At 39.3% G+C, this 17,619-nt stretch overlaps 1 long non-coding RNA gene across 7 annotated transcripts in view; it reads left to right on the plus strand.

The window, feature by feature from the left end:
- The window catches only part of LOC135964818 (uncharacterized), a 147,971-nt gene that overhangs the window by 35,040 nt on the left and 95,312 nt on the right, over positions 1–17,619 (plus strand). For 5 of the 7 annotated variants that reach the window (XR_010577488.2, XR_010577495.2, XR_012417902.1 and 2 more), the window contains exon 1: positions 9,548–9,758. The exons of the other annotated variants lie outside the window; for them this stretch is intronic. This is a non-coding gene — a long non-coding RNA (uncharacterized lncRNA). Of the gene's footprint in view, positions 1–9,547; positions 9,759–17,619 lie in introns of those variants that run through there. 7 annotated transcript variants of the gene reach the window in all.

Consider the following 17,619-nt stretch of genomic DNA (forward strand, 5'->3'; position numbering starts at 1 on the left):
TTTCCAAGCTAGTGGCCCTAGACAAAATGTTATTAATCCATTAAGTCTCCTGTGATGCTTAGCTAACTCCTTCATGAATATTTTGCTGCTGCTTTTCCTTGTGCGACCACTGAACTTGACCCATGCCATGACTAGTGTATTCATGGTGTGGAGTGAAGAGTATGAGTGTAGAGTCAGACTATCTGAACTTGGCTCCCAGCTCCACCTCTAACAGACCGTGTGAACTTGGGCAAGCCACTTACCTACTTTGATCCTCAGTTTACTCATCTGTAAAATGACATTAATAATAATACTTGCCTCAGTGGTTATGGTAAGAATTAAGATAATCAATACAGGAAAAGCACTTGGCAGGGTGACTGGCCTACAGTAAGTGATCAGAAACATATGCTATTATTATTTGTTGTTGTAGCTGCTGCTTTAATGATTAGCTTGCATGTCCAGCCATTGAGTTTAGTGACTGTAACTTTTCATCTTTATCTTCTTTGTCTCACTGTAGAATCTGGTTTTGTGTCCTTGAAAAATTGTGTAGACTGATTGAATGAGTGAATAATTTAGAGTGAATTCAGCTACCTTTGCTTTTATAACTATTATTTTAAGGATGGTAGTTCTAACAGTAGACCTCAGAGTCATGCAAAAAGCTAACCAGCATTAATTCAATGAAGCAATATTTTTCTAGTTAAAACAAAGAACCACTTCCTGAATACCTTTACGTATTGTCAGCTCTGAGATGGAGCTGAAAATACAGGAATGATAGGGGAGGTCTCCTAGCAATGCAAGACCTTGCCTCTGTCCTATAATATTTTTTGAAGTCACAGAGACACAGGTATTACTAGTCTATATAGATTCAGAACTAAATGGGATAATGCATTTCAAAGAGAGATGAAGAATTCCAAACCACAATACAAGTGTGAAGCATCATTAAAGTATTTTTAAATTATGTTATGAAATATAACTATTTGGGTTTTCCATGTTATTGCTTTACTTCTTTCTGTATAGGATTATTATTTATAGGCCAGGGAGATTTCCCTTGAAGCCCAATTATATTTAACGCCTTTGCAGTGACGCATGACTGACTTATGACCTCAGGAGTAAGTTCTGATGGTGGTTCTGTTCTGACGAGGTGGCTCCACCTGTCTGCACCTTATCCCAGAACCAAAGCTCCATTTGCTGCACTATTACATTGAGAAGACACTTCACTCCCCTTGCAAGAGAATCAGGTTCTGATGGCAATTATTTGAGTCTGACTCTATGCAAGACACTTCAGTAGTTACTTGGGAGAGTAATATTTGTCCTGCTTATCTCCAAAGGCTGCTGGAAGACTCCAGTGAGCCATTTTATAAAGTACAAAGTGATCTACAAATACAAGGGTCTTATTATTATTAAAAACACATCTCATCTTCCACTGGAACGTTTAGATAAAGGAATGTGGGGTGTAATAAAGAACTAAGCTAAAAGGGGAGAAACACTAAAAAACTAATTACCAAATATCACACAAGTACCACAAAGAGAGTGATTACTTGATTAATTAATGATAGGAACCCTACATTTAAGTCTTTCAGTTATACGTGCATCAGTCCTCTTTGCCTATTGGAAAGGGGTTTATTTCTGCCAACGAATAACTATCAAAACACTGAGGCCTAACTGATGTGTGATTAATGTGGGCTCTGTTAATTGTATGGCTGAGTTTTATGTATAAAGCTGTATCCTTGATTTTTCTCCTTTAATTTCCTCCTGTTTAATTGCTGGTCATAAAATTGTTTCAAATGTATCTACTGAGTCTGAGAGCAAGTTCTGCAACTTGAAAAGTGCCTGAGTCAGTCTGGGCATCTTGTTTGGTAAAACCGACTTGGGGGAACTCTTATGCTGTAAGATGAATTGCTGCTTGGCTTCTACTCCCAGCCTTGCTGGCTCCCTTTCTGCAGCTGCGCACCGGCACTGCATCTCATCTATTAGCATTAAGCACATGTGTAGCATTGATAATGGCAAAAGGCTTAATCACTTTCTTTCTGATAGCCCATCAGATGTGGCTCTATTCAACCTTATTTTAGACAGCTAGAGATGATGACATCTGATTTTCTAGTCTTTTTCGCATTCATTTACCATTTCTGTTAATATCACCTGATTTTCTTTTGGGGAAGTACCCCCCTGCCCCATCTCTGCTTTTATTTTCTGTGTTTCAAGTAGGGCTGGTCTCATTTCCCTGGCTCCAGAGCTAGGCTTGGACAATTAGAATTCCAGTGATTGGTTCGGGGATAGGCATGTGACCCAAGCTTGGTCAACTCTTGGTCAACTAGAGAGGCAACCCTAGAACTTTAGCAGGAACTATTAGAAAAAAAAAAAAAAAGCTCTCTTTTTCCTCTTGGGTTTTTAGATTGCTAAAATATTAAATCTAGGTCTTCTGGTCTCTTTGTCACAGCTAAAGAAGAACCCAGCTGAGAATGAAGCCAACACAGAGAAAAAGAGAGCCAAGAGATGGAGAGAGACAAAATCCTGCTGACATTGTTTGAATACGTGGATTCAGTTGTGCCTAAAGACAAGCCTGGGCCTGTCCTTTTCTATTATGTGAGCCAGCTTGAATAGGATTTTGTCACTGATAACCAAGAGTACTGATTCAAATGATGACGTTGGTCATGATACCTTTCTGCCTTACTATGTCATATATGTACGGAGACTTCAGAAAATTAGAATTAGAAAAATAAGATTTGGGATTTTAGAAATATATGCATATTTAAATGTATAGCTTTTTCCTCTAGAAGAAGTTTGCTTGGATCAAGTGGACATTTTCCCTTATGATGTTGGAGAGGTCAGACTGAAATAATTTGGTGACAGCTCACTGGTAGAAGGCACTCTGTACTCATAGGGGAGACCCTGTGGTTCATTCGTTCATTTCATGATTGGGTCCTGCTTATGCCGGGTGCTGAGGAAATGGCAGGTGCAGAAGATAGCTCAGTTTGCTTTCCTAGTGGAAATTATAATCTAATAGATTTTAGTGAGTCAAAAATCCAGGACCCATAGAGGTAAAAGAAATCAGCAAAATTTGACAGTAAACCCCTTTATCAATGTGTAGTACCACTTCGGGATAGACTATCATTTTCAAGGTGTGTTGATGATATGATTAGTTATAGAAGCATGCCTGATTCTATGCTCACTTTAGTTGATGGTGGCCCTAAGCTCTTTTATTTTTCAACCTTGAAAAGGAAAATTTTCTTGGAAAGGAAATTGAGGCAGCTCAACAGTAAAAAGGATTTAAGGACTGAAAAATACTACCCATTAATCCGATTTCTCTTTAATAATTGTTTTTCTTTTGGGGCTGCTAAGATCGTTGTAGATTTAGGGCACTTTTACTCCAGCAAGTTGTAAACTCTTTATGTGGTTGAACGCACTTTATCTTTCCCAGTCTCTGCTGGTTGTATCAGAAGCCAGAGTAATATTCCCTCAGTTCACAGAGGAACAAACCTAAGGCAGAGAAGGCTAGAGGACCTGTCTGGGATGTCACAGTTAGAGGCTGAGACAGATCCTGATCCATCCTGATCCTTATGAGAAGCTGTTGTGTCCCAGAGGCTCAACACCCACACCTGGCTGATGCACCTAACCATGCCCTCCCTCCCTTGCATCCCCACTGCCCCAAACCTGGCTGAGGTCTTAGTGTAACTTGCGAATTTTACAATTTCCTCTTAGTTGTTCTCCCCAGTGCCACTCCCACTAATCTATTCTACTCCATGTTGCTTCCAGAGGAATCTTGCTAATACACAGCAACAAGTACATCACTCCCCTGCCCAGAAACCTTCACAGTTTATTTTTTTTCCTGAAAGCAAGGTTGTTCAAACTCCTTAGCCAGGCAGGCAAGGCCCCACATGACTTGGTCTCCATCTAAAATCCTGTGCCTTATTTTCCATGACTGTCTTTCCACTCTTAGACCCATTGTTCCAGCGCAACTTACCATTCCCAAAACACATCCTCTATTTTCCTGTCCCTTTACTCCCACTATTCCTCATCTGGAATGGTTGCAACTCTCTCCCCGCAACTCCCACTGCCAACATTTTCACTTATTGAATTCTTACCTATCATTGCAGGCCTCAGGAAGAACCCTCCTCTTTTGTGAAGTTTTCTGAGATTTTCCCTTGCTGGAAGTAATTTCTTCACACTTTATATCCTTGTTATATTTTATTTGTTCTTGCATTTTTTTTCAAATTTAGTCTGATATTTATTTACATACTGGTCTGTCTCTCCTGATGGCGTGTAATCTCAACAAGGCAGGGAACCATGCCTGGCTCTTCTTTGTGATGTCCATGGTATCTGCTGCTTGGATGATGACTGGCTTCTCTCCCAACTTAAAACTGAGGCTAAACACCTCATGATTCCTCTCACCCCCTGAGCCTTTGCAGAGGCTGTTCTTTTTTTGGGATGTGTGTCCATCCTCCCTGCTTCCTTCACTGTCTAGTTCACAACCCATAGTAAGAAATATACTTTATATTGTAATGCTCAACAAACATTTCATGAAGTAATGCTAACTTTTGCTAATTTTCAGTACATTTTGATCTATTCCTAATTTTTTCCTGTTCTTTTCTGTTCTCTTCTACTGTATTCTAGTCCAGTCTGTTACTTCATTTTAAAATATGTAGTTGTGACACTCTAAATAATTTCCTTAACCTATTAAGAGGTTGCAAGAACCACTGGCCTAGTTGGTTTCTACTTATCTTTTAGATCTCTACTCACATGTTGCATTTATAGGAAAGTCTTCTCTTGACCTCCCAGGCTAGACTGAGCCCATGATAGAGGTTCTCATAGCCGCTCTTCTTCATAGCACTTTAATCATAGCTTTTTTGTGTGTGTAATTGTTTCGTTGTCTTTTCTCCCCACTGGATTCCAAGCTTCATGAGGGCACAGCTTCTTTGCTTTTTTCATTATCAAATTCTCAGTGCCCAGCACAGTGCCTGGGACACATCTATACACATTAAATCTTTTCTGGATCCACGAACGGGGTGTTTTTAAGTTGGGTGTTGAGGGGCTGACATAATAGATTTGTGCTTTAGATACATCACCTAGGCTACGTAAATTTCATTGTTCAAAGGGCAAAAGTCAAGACTAACATGAACCAGGCATGGTAGCTCACAGCTGTAATCTCAGCACTTTGGAAGGCGGAAGTGGGCCAGATCGCTTGGGCTCAGGAGTCTGAGACCAACCTGGGCAACATGGTGGAACCCTGTCTCTACAAAAAAATACAAAAATTAGCCAGGTGTGGAGGCACAGGTCTGTAGTCCCAGTAACTTGCAGGGCTGAGGTAGGAAGATGGCTTGAGGTCAGAAGGTTGACACTGCAGTGAGCTGAAATTGTGCCACTGCTCTCCAGCCTGGGTTACAGAGCAAGACCCTGTCTCAAAAACAAAACAAAAACAAAACACAAAAAGATGAATATGAGTGAAGTTGGGGGAGGTGTTGAAGGGTAGGGGTCTTGGAGGCAAGAGGCAGGGAGGGAAGTTTGGAGGCCTATACAGTGGGGACTTGAACTAAGGGACATTCACTGCTGTCGATGAGTTGGGAACAGATCCAAGAAATGTTTTTAAGGAAGAACTGAGAGAACATAATGACCTGTTTTGAAGGTAAATCCAATTCTTGAGGACCCTCTTCTGTCCTAGTCAGGAAGTGGGAAGTTATCCTTCTGGTCTATGTGAGTCTCTCTCCGGGTATCCAAGATGCCCTCTGGCTCTTGAGGTCTCTGGGCTCCAAGGGTGGTGATCCTACTCCCATGGGGTTCTGCCTCGCTGGGAGAATTTGGTAAAGGTACAACTAGGATAGCCCCCACTCAGGTCTTAGCCTCTATTGGATCCACTGCTTTCGTGGTCCTCAGAGCCTCATATTTTATGAGCTAATTATGCTTTGGCCTTTCCTTTCTCTTTCTCTTTCTCTTGCTGTTGATACTGGTTTAAGTCAATTAAGATGGGAGGCATTTCAAGTAGGATTGTCTCTTTATTGATTATTCTGTACTAAAGCGTTAGTTCTTAATTACAAGGAGTCTGTTGCTCTTCTACAGACACAAAACTTGCTGAGGTGACCTGACCCATCAGCAGAGGAGAGGCAGGCTCCAGCTGCAATCAGTTCAGAGACGCAACCACAGCAGTGCGTTCCTCAGCTCCCAGCACCAGCCCAGGATGGAGCATGGTTTTGGAAAGTAGCTTTAGAGGCCAAGGCTATATCTATACAGTGTGTCTTAGACCTGCCTCTTTAGTATCTTTTTTTTTTTTCTTTTAAGACAGGGTCTTGCTCTATCACCCAGACTGGAGTGCAGCGGCATGATCACAGCTTACTACTACCTTGAACTCCTGGGCTTAAGCAATCCTCCTGCCTCAGCTTACTGAGTAGCTGAGACTACAGGTGCATGCTGCCACACCTGGTTGATTTTTTATTTTTTGTAGAGATAAGGTCTCACAATGTTGCCCAGGCTCTACCTCTTTAGTAGATTGAGTATATATGTGCTTGTCATGAGGGCACAGTGCCCAGAAGTGGTTCAGACTGTCTCTTCTTGGTCCAGCTTGGTGGTTAAAATTGCCAAAATAATGACTAACACAGCTGAGAAAAATATTTTTGGTGCACAATTACATCAATCACTTGACTGCTGGTCTCTATTAGAGTTGGGAAATATAAATCAAGCAAAAATGGACAGCTCACAAGATGAGAAGATATTAATCAGTGGGCACCTCGTGAGGAGTTATCTTCTTTCCCTGGGGCCATGCTGTATACAACAGGGACAATCTGGCCATATTCCTGCCGGTGTCCTTCTCTCTCCTTATCTCTGCCTCCCTCAGATGCACTCTCCTTTGCTTCCAGGTTGACTATATATTGAACTATTTCTTCTTAGATAAACTAGTTTGCATTTCCTCCTAAGATAAATCTCATTTCATTATGTGCTGGTCATATTTCTAATCTGCTAAGTCCATTTGTATTATCATTTGGTGTTGCCTGACACTAGACTAGGTCTGCTTCTCAGTTCAGTGTTGCCATGACTTCTGAGTGGCCACAGAACCAGCCACAGAGCACATTTTCTTCCATTATGGGAACATGATGAGGTGAAGAGGAAGAAAAAGTTAACAAGATAAAAAAATAGCCATCTCTCTACTTAGTAAACAGACATAGGCTGTGGTTTAGCACAATATTTGCAGCAAAGAACTAGCCATAAAAAGAGTAATAATAAATAGTGAATAGCACAATTCTGAGTGTTTATGCATGTTAACTTTTCCAATTCTTGCAACCACTCTGTGAGGTAGGTACTATTATCATCTCTACTTCCTTATTTTCAGATAAGGAAACTGGAAGCACAGAGAGGTTAAGTAGTGTGCCCAAGCTAACACAACTAGCAAATGGCAGAGACTGGATCCCATGGAGCTTACATAGTAATTATATAGATTTTATAGTAACTTTAAAAATTTCTGCTTTAAACTCAAGTGTCAAACACGTAGCTGACTTCAGTATATGGTTGGCAATTATTTTCTTTCCAATATTACTTTATTTCACAACTCCAATGACCCATTTATTCCTGGGGCATCATTCCACGCCACTCTTTATGCTTAGTTGATTATGTATACTATTTGTGTATGTATGCAAATATATGCATAGGAAAAAGGTTTTTGTCATTGTTTATTTTACAAAAATTGAATCACACTATATACACGATTATGTAGTTTATCTTTCTACTCATAGCAACACATGGAAATCCCATCAAGGCACTTGTTTGGGTATGAATTCATGCTTTTTAGTGGCTGTATCATGTTTCATGGTATGAATGTATTATATTAATCCAGATATCTCCCACAGGTGGACAGTCACTATGCTTCTATGACTTTAATTCTAATTCTAATTATTATCGTGTTAGTGTAAACAATGATGCAATAAATGTCCTCGAATTCATATTCATACTGAGAATTGTATTTCTAAGGAAATCAATTCAGTGGTTTTAAAGATATTTACATATTTGTACAACCAACATCACAATTAATTTTAGAATATTTGTATAACCCTACAAAGAAACTCCATATGTACTAAGTCACTTCTCATTTCTCCCCAGTTGTCCAGCTCCAGAAGACCACCCACTAATCTCCTTTCTATTTCTATGGATTTGCCTATTGTGGACATTCCATATAAATGGAATTATACAATATGTGGTCTTTTGTAGCTGACTTCTTTTACTTAGCGTAATGTTTTCAAGATTCATCCATGTTACAGCATGTATCAGTCTTCATTCCTTTTTATGGCTGAATAATACTCAGTTGTATGAATATGCCATATTTTGTTTATCCATTCATTCATTAGTGGATATTTGGCTATTTTTACCTTTTGCCTATTTTTCTTATAAGCTTCTATGAACATAACATACATGTATTTGTTTAAGTACCTGTTTTCAATTCCCTTGGGTATATATCTAAGAGTAGAATTGCTGGGTCATACAGTAACTCTATGTTTAATTGTTTTAGAAAATACTAGACTGTTTTCCAAAGTGGCTGCACCATTTTGCATTCCCACTAGCAGTGTATGAGGGTTCTGACTTCTCCACATAATCTCCAGCATATGTTATTATCTGTCTTTTAATTTTAATTTAATTTTTTTGAGACAGAGTCTTGCTTTGTCACCAGGCTGGAGTGCAGTGGCATGATCTTGGCTCACTGCAACCTCCGACTTTTGCCTTCTGGGTTCAAGCAATTCTCTTGCTTCAGCATCCCGAGTAGCTGGGATTATAGGTGTGTGCCACCACAACTGGTTAATTTTTGTATTTTTAGTAGAGACGGGGTGTCACCATGTTGGCCAGGCTGGTCTTGAACTCCTGACCTCAGGTGATCTGCCCGCCTTGGCCTCCCACAGTGCTGGGATTACAGGTGTGAGCCACCATGCCCAGCCCTGTCTTTTTATTTATAGCCGTCCTAGTGGGTATGAGGTGGTATCTCATTGTGGTTTTGATTTTCATTTTCCTGATGACCAAACTTTGTTGAATCATAAAATATGTTAGATATTTTTAAGTGTTTTTTTTTTTTAACTCTATTTAGATGATCATATGGCTTTTGTTCTTTATTCTGTTGATATGGTGTATTACATTAATTAATTTTTTATTGTTAGCTACCTAACAGTCCTGGGATAAATCCCACTTAGTTATGGTGTATAATCCTTTCTATATGTTCCTGAATTAAATTGTGTAGTATTTAGTTGAGGAGCTCTGCACCTATATTCCTAAATTATGTTAGTTTATCGTTTTCTTGTGATGTCTTTGTTTGCTTTTGGTATGAGGGTAACACTGGCTCATATAAAAAGTTGGAAATGTTCCCTTTTATTTGGAAGAATTTATAAAGAATTGGTGTTAATTTTTTTAAATGATTGATAGAATTCACTAGTGAAACCACTTGGGCTTTTCTTTGTGGGAAGTGTGATTGTTAATACTGAGTGTCAACTTGATTGGATTGGAGGATACAAAGTATTAATCCTAGGTGTGTCTGTTTGGGTGTTGCTAAAAGAGATTAACATTTGAGTCAGCAGGCTGGGGAAGGCAGATTCACCCTTAATCTGGTGGGCACAATCTAATCAGCTTCTAGCAAATATAAAGCAGGCAGAAAAACGAGAAAAGGAGAGACGGGCCTAGCCTCCCAGCCTAAATCTTTCTTCCGTGCTGAATGCTTCCTACCCTTGAATACTGGACTCCACGTTCTTCAGTTTTGGGCTGGGACTGGCTCTGCTTTCTCCTCAGCTTGCAGACAGCCTATTGTGGGACCTATTGACCATGTAAGTTAATACTTAATAAACTCTCCTTTATATACATATATTTGTGTGTGTGTGTGTGTGTGTGTGTGTGTGTATCCTATTAGTTCTGTCTCTCTAAGAGAATGCTGATTAATACAGCTTTAAAAATTAGCAAATCAATCTTCTCATTTGTTATAAAGTCTATTCAGATTTTCTGTTTCTTCTTCATGTTTAAGATCCCTTTCAGCATTTCCTGTAGGTCTAATCTAGTGACAAATTCCTTCAGCATTTGCTTCTCTGTGAATGACTTATTTCTCCTTCATTTATAAAACTTATTCTGGCAGGACACAAAATTCTTGGCTGACAGTTTTTTTTTCCCCCCAGCACTTTAAAAATGCCATTCCATTCTCTTCTGGCCTGTAAGGTTTCTGCTGAAAAGTATACTGTTAGTCTGATGAAGTTTCCTTTATAGATGACAATTCTGTAGATGCTATTCTCTTGCTAATTTTAAAATTCTTTCTTGACTTTAGACGTTCTGAACACAATAAGCTGTGGTGAAGTCCTTTTTGCAATGTATTTTCCTGGGGGTCATTGGGCTGCCTATATCTAGATGTTTATCTTGATAGACTTGGAAAATTTTTATCAATTATTTTATTAAATTTTTTTTTCTAAACTTTTTGTTTTCTTTACCCCTTGGAAATATTGATCATTTGTTAAGTTTAGTTACTTTGTGTAGTCCCAGATGTCTCAAAAGTTTTGTTCATTCTTTTTATTCCTTTTTTGTACAAGATTATCCTGAAAGACCAGTCTTTAAGTTCTGAGATTCTTTATTCTGCTTGGTTTAGTCTATTATGGAAACCTTCAAATGTAGTTTGTATTTCCTTCAGTTAATTTTTTAATTTTAGAATTCGTTTCTTTTATTTTTGAAGATATCTGCTTGATAAATATCTCATTCATATTCTGAATTGGTTTTCAAATTTCTTTGTATTGGTTTTTAGATTTCTCTTTCATCTCACTGGTCTTCTTTAAAATAAATATTTTGAATTCTCTTTCTGGCATTTCAAGGAATACTTTTTTGATTGGCATCTGTTGCTGGACAATTGTTTTGGTCCTTTGGTGATGTCACATTTCCCTGCTTCTCCATGTTTCCTGTATTCTTCCATTGATATCTGTGCATCTGGTGTAGAAGTAACTTGTTCCAATTTTGGGGGGCTTTGGGGGAGTCTTTTTGTTTTAATGTTATTTTATGTTCAGGGGTACATGTGCAGGTTTGTTATATAGGTAAATAGTGTATCATGGGAATTTGGCATACAGATTGTTCTATCACCCAAGTAATAAGCATAGTACCTGATAGGTAATTTTTCAGTCCTCATCTCCTCCCACCTTCTGCCCTCAAGTAGGCCCTGGTGTCAGTTGTTTTCTTCTTTGTGTCCATATATACTCAATGTTTAGCTCCCACTTATACGTAAGAACATGTGGTATCTCATTTTTTGTTCCTGTCTATGTTTGGTTAGGATAATGGCCTCCTGCTCTATCTCTGATGCTGCAAAGGATCACGATCTCATTCTTTTTTTGTGGCTGCATAATATTCCATTGTGTGTATGTACTGCATTTTCTTTATCCAGTGTACTGTTGATGGGCATCTAAGTTGAATCCATATTTTTGCTATTGTGAATAGTGCTGTGATGATCATACATATGCATGTGTCTTTATAGTAGAATGATTCGTATTCCTTTGGGTATATATCTATTGATATAATTGCTGGGTTGAATGGTAATTCTGCTTTGAGTTCTTTGAAAAATTATGAAACTGCTTTTCACAGTGGCTGAACTAATTTACATACCCATCAACAGTGTATAAGTGTTCCCTTTGCTTCACAGCCTGTCTAGTATCTGCTATTTTTTGACTTTTTAATGATAGCCATTCTGAGATGGCATCTCATAGTGGTTTTCATTTGCGTTTCTCTGATGATTAGTGGTGTTGAGCATTTTTTCATATAGTTGGTGGCCATATGCATGTCTTCTTTAGAAAAGTGTCTGTTCACATACTTTGTCCATTTTTTAATAGGGTTGTTTGTTTTCTTGTACATTTGTTTAAGTTTCTTACAGATTCTGGATATTAGACCTTTGTTAGGGCATAGTTTGCAAATATTTTCTCCCATTCTGTAGGATGTCTGTTTACTCTATTAATCGTTTATTTTGCTGTGCAGAAGATACTTAGTTTAATTAGGTCCCATTTGCCAATTTTTGTTTTTGTTTCGATTGTTTTTGGAGTCTTTCTCATAAAACCTTTGCCAGGGCCTATGTCCAGGTTGGTATTTCCTAGGTTGTTTCCAGGATTTTTATCATTTTAGGCTTTACATTTAAGTTTTAATACATATTGAGTTGCTTTTTGTATATGGTGTAAGGAAGAAGTCCAGCTTCAATCTTCTGTATATCACTAACCCAGGACAATTTATTGAATAGGAAGTCCTTTCCCCATTGCTTGTTTTTGTCAAATTTGTTGACGATCAGATGGTTGTAGGTGTGCAGACTTATTTCTGGGCTCTCTGTTCTGTTCCATTGGTCTATATGTCTGTTTTTGTACCAGTACCATGCTGTTTTGGTTACTCTAGCCCTGTTATATAGTTTGAACTTGGATAATGTGATGCCTTCGGATTTGTTCTTTTTGCTTAGGATTGCCTTGGCTATTCAGGCTTTTTTTGTTTCCATATGAATTTTAAAATAGTGTTTTCTAATTCTAAATAGTGTTTTCTAATTCTGTGAAGAATGTCATTGGTAGTTTGATATGAATAGAATTGTTGGATGAGGAGATGGGTATCCCATTCCTCATGGTGTGATTATTTTACATTGCATACCTGTATCAAAATATCTCATCTACGTAATAAATGTATACACCTGCTATGTATGCACAAAAATTAAAAAAATTAAAAAGATAGGAATAGCATTAAATCTGTGAATCATTTTGAGCGCATGGCCATTTTAATGATATTAACTCTTTCTATTCATGAGCAGGGAAAGTTTTTCTATTTGTTTGTGTCATCTCTGATTTCTTTGAGCAGTGTTTTGTAATTCTCCTTGTAGAGATCTTTCACTTCTGTGGTTAGCTGTATTTTTATGTATTTTATTCTCTTTCTGGCTATTGTGAATGGGATTGCAGTCTTGATTTGGTTCTCAGCTTGGATGTTGTTGGTGTATAGGAATGCCGGTAATTTTTGTACATTGACGTTGTATCCTGAGACTTTGCTGAAGTGTTTTATCAGAACAAAGGTCTTTTGGGCAGGCACTATGGGGTTTTCAAGTATAGAATCTCATCGTCTGCAAACAGATACTTTTATTTCCTATTTGGATGTCTTTTATTTCTTGCTCTTTCCTAGTTGCTCTGGTTAGGATTTCCAGTACTATGTTGACTAGGAGTGCTGAGAGAGGGCATGCTTGTTTTGGTCTGATTTTCAAGGAGAATGCCTCCAGCATTTGTCCATTCAGTATAATGTTGGGTGTGTGTGTGTGTGTGTGTGTGTGTGTGTGTGTGTGTGTGTGTTTCAGATGGTGGTTATTATTTTGAAGTCCATTCCTTCAGTGCCTAGTTAGTTGAGATTTTTTTTTGTTTTTTTTTGTTTTTTTTCCATGAAAGGGTGTTGAATTTTATTTAAAACCTTTCTACATCTATTGAGATGTGGTTTTTGGTTTGGTTCTGTTTATGTGGTGAATCACATTTATCAGTTTGTGTATGTTGAACCAACTTTGCATCCCAGAGATAAAGCCTACTTGATCATGGTGGATTAGCTTTTTTATGTGCTGCTGGATTTTGTTTGCTAGTATTTTATTGTGCATTTTTGCATCTATGTTCATCAAAGATATTGGCCTGAAGTTTTCTTTTCTTGTTGTGTCTGTGCCAGGTTTTGGTATCAGGATAATGCTGACCTCATAGAGTGGGTCAGGGAGAAGTCCCTCCTCCTCAGTCTTTTGGAATAGTTTCAGTAGGGATAATATCAGTTCTTTATACATCTGATAGGATTCAGCTATAAATCTATCTTGTTCTGGGCTTTTTCTGGTTGGTAGGATTTTTGTTGCTGATTAAATTTTGGAACCCATTATTGGTCTGTTCAGGGATTCAATTTGTTCTTGGTTCAATCTTGGGATGTTGTGTGCATCCAGGAATTTATCCATTTCTTCTAGATTTTCTAGCTTGTGTGCATAGAAGCGTTCATAGAAGTCTCTGAGGGTTTTTTGGTATATATGTGGTGTCAGTGGTAATGTCCTTTTTGTCATTTCTGATTGTCTTTATTTGCATCTTCTTTTTTTCTTTATTATTCTAGCTAGTGGTCTGTCTGTCTTATTTGTTCTTTCAGAGAAAAAACTCATGGATTTGTTGATCTTTTTATAGTTTCTTAACATCTCAATTTCATTCAGTTCAGCTCTGATTTTGGTTATTTTTTTGTTTTCTGCTAGTTTTGGGATAGACTTGCTCTTGTTTCTCTAGTTCCTCTAGTTGTGATGTTAGGTTGTTAATTTGAGATCTTTCTAACTTTTTGAAGTAGGTGTTCAGTGCTATAAACTTCCCTCTTAACACTGCTTTAGTTATGTCCCAGAGATTCTGCTATGTTGTATCTTTGTTCTCATTAGCTTCAAATAATTTCTTGATTTCTGCCTTAATTTCATTATTTGCCCCCAAATCATTCAGAATCACATCGTTTAATTTCCATGCTATTGTATGGTTCTGAGTAATTTTCTTAGTATTAATTTCTATTTTTATTGCACTGTGGTCTGAGAATGTGGATTAGTTTTTCTGAATTTGCTGAGAATTGTTTCATGGCTGATTGTGTGGTTGATTTTAGAGTATGTGCCACATGCAGATGAGAAGAACATGTATTCTGTTGTTTTGGGGTGGAAAGTTCTACAGGTGTCTATTAGGTCCATTTGGTCAGGTGTTGAATTCAGGTCCTGAATGTCTTCATTAGTTTTCTACTTCAATGATCTTTCTAATATTGTCAGTGGGGTGTTGAAGTCTCCTACTATTACTATGTGGTTATTTAAGTCTCTTCGCAGGTTTTAAGAACTTGCTTTATGAATTTGGGTGCTCCTGTGTTGGGTGTGTATATATTTACAATAGTTAGGTCTTCTTGTTGAATTGAACCCTTTGCTGTTATGTAATGCCCTTCTTTGTCTTTTTTGATCTTTGTTGGTTTAAAATCTGTTTTGTCTGAAATTAGAATAGCAACCCCTGCTTTTTTTCTGTTTTCAATTTGCTTGGTAGATTTTCCTTCATCCCTTTAATTTCAGTCAATGTGTATCATTGCATATGAGGTGGGTCTCTTGAAGACAGCATGCAAAGGGAGGTAGGTGACCTGCCTCTATCTCTCTAGCTGCCTTTAACATTTTTTTTTTTTTCATTTCTACCTTGGATAATCTGATGACTATGTGTCTTGGAGATGGTCTTCTTGTGTATAGTATTTTACAGGTGTTCTTGGCATTTCCTGAGTTTGAATGTTAACCTCTCTAGCAAAGCTAGGAAAATTTTCATAGACGGTATTCTAAAATATATTTTCCAAGTTGCTTGCTTTCTCTCCCTCTCTTTCAGGGGTGCCAATGAGTCATAAATTTGGTTTCTTCACATAATCCCATATTCTTGGAAGCTTTGTTCATTCTTCTTTACTGTTTTTTTTTTTTTCTTTTTTTCTGGCTGAGTTATTTCAGGGACGTGGTCTTTGAGCTCTGAGATTCTTTCCTTAGCTTGGTCTATTCTGCTGTTAATAGTTTCAATTGCATTCTGTAATTCTTGAAGTGAGTTTTTCTTTCTTTTTCTTTTTTAATTTTTAACTTTATTTTAAGTTCAGGGGTACATGTGCAGGATGTGCAGGTGTTACAAGATAAATGTGTGCCATAGTGGTTTGCTGCACAGATTATGCCATCCCCCAGGTATTAAGCCCAGCATCTTTTTTTTCTTATTATTTAGATTTTTAATTCTATACTTATTGAACTATATCTTTCAGACTTATTTAGATTATTATTTTTAAATTTAGATTTTTTTTTTTAGACAAAGTCTCACTCTGTCACCCAGGCTGGAGTACAGTGGCACAACCTCCACTCACCACAACCTCCGCCTCCCAGGCTCCAGCAATTCTCATGCCTCAGCCTCCTCCCAAGTAGCTGGGATTACAGGCATGTGCCACCATGCCCGGCCAATGTTTGCATTTTCAGCAGAGACAGGGTTTCACCATGCTGGCCAGGCTGGTCTCAAACTCCTGACCTCAAGTGATCCACCCATTTCCACTTCCCAAAGTGTTGGGACCACAGGCACAGGCCACCGCGCCCGGCTATTATTTAGATAAATTTTACCATATATCACTATGATACATATATAAAAAGGAAAATACAAGTAAAATAAGTTGGTTAAGGCATGGCTGAAATTTGTTCACATTCAGAACTCTTCTGAATCACTGATATACAAGAGTTGTGATGTCCACATCTTCTATGCTGTGATCCTTCCCATCATCACAAGCACTGAGGATGTGGCATTTCCTAACAAGCTGCTCCAGTCTTGTCTCTGGGATTTTCTTCCAAGTTACTAGTGGCCATTGTGCAAGATTTGCAGCAATGACATCACAATTGTTCCCTTTAAGAACACATCTTGACTTCGGAGATGCTAAACTGGAGAACTGTGCATTGGTGAGACAGGTTATCCAGCCGTGGGGAGGGCAGGTTGGTTCTGCAGACTCCATGGCAACAAAATGCTCCCCACAATTGAGAAGCCAGCTATAGAGTCTTAAACCTCCCTGTGCATAGTGATTGCAACAAGACGATGAGAAACTGTATTCAAACTCCTCCAAAAATGGTGGTTTGTTTCTCATGAGGTGAGCAGGTTTCCTGAAGGAGGGACTGGGGAGGCAGCTGAGCATCCCTGGGCTAGAAGACCTCTGAGGGCCTCTGCAGCCCGAGTCCCATGTCTTTGTGATGGTTACAACAAAGAGATATAGAGCTGGGACCTTTCTTCTCCTGCCTTCTCACCACCTTCTGTACACAGGCAGAGAGGTAGCTATCAGGGAAGCAAATGGGCACTTGCCCCCCAGAGGCCTCTCCATGGGCCATGCAGGGCGAAACACACTCCGCTGACTCACTTCAGCCATCAGACCCCAAAGGCTGGCCCTGGGGACATGCCTCCTTGGAATGGACGCGTTCTCAGTCTGCCCTACCCTGAGATCCTATCTTAGGCGATTAACTCAAGGTATTATCTTAGGAGTTTAACTCAATAGCCTCTGGAGGATACAAAGCAGGTTCAGGTGTGGTGGCTCAAGGGCACACAGTGACCCCTTCCCAGCCAGGCCCCCTCAGGTGTAGGCTCTGGACCCCTGAATGAGCCTGCCCTCCTGGTTTTCTCACAAGGCAGCGCCCTCTACCCTAGTAATGTGCTGATGTTCCAGTCCTGGTCTTTCCCTCTCCAGCATGCTGCCAGGGCCTGTCCACTGGCAACACTGCCCCATCTGCCCCTTCTCTCTTATTCCATAGCTCTGCCCTCACCCAGAGCCCCAGACATTCCCTGTCTGCTCGGGGGCTGGCCCCAGGTGAGTTTCTCACCACCTTGCTCCAGGCAGTGGCTGAAGCCTCCTGTTCAGTCTTTTGCCCCTGATCCACTGTGTTTGCTATAGCCAGCAAGTTTTTTCTAAAAATGGTTGACTGGCCGGAGCAGTGGCCCACTCCTGCAATCCCAACACCTTGGGAGGCCGAGGCAGGCGGACCACCTGAGGTCAGGAGTTCAAAACCAGCCTGGAGCCTGGCCAACATGGCAAAACCCTGTCTCCACCGAAAACACAAAAACTTAGCCGGGGTGGTAGCAGGCACCTGCAATCCCAGCCATTCGGGAGGCTGAGGCAGGAGAATCGCCTGAACCCTGAAGGTGGAGGCTG

The sequence above is a fragment of the Macaca fascicularis genome, chromosome 1 (assembly GCF_037993035.2).
Source record: "Macaca fascicularis isolate 582-1 chromosome 1, T2T-MFA8v1.1".
Classification (NCBI taxonomy): Eukaryota; Metazoa; Chordata; class Mammalia; order Primates; family Cercopithecidae; genus Macaca; species Macaca fascicularis.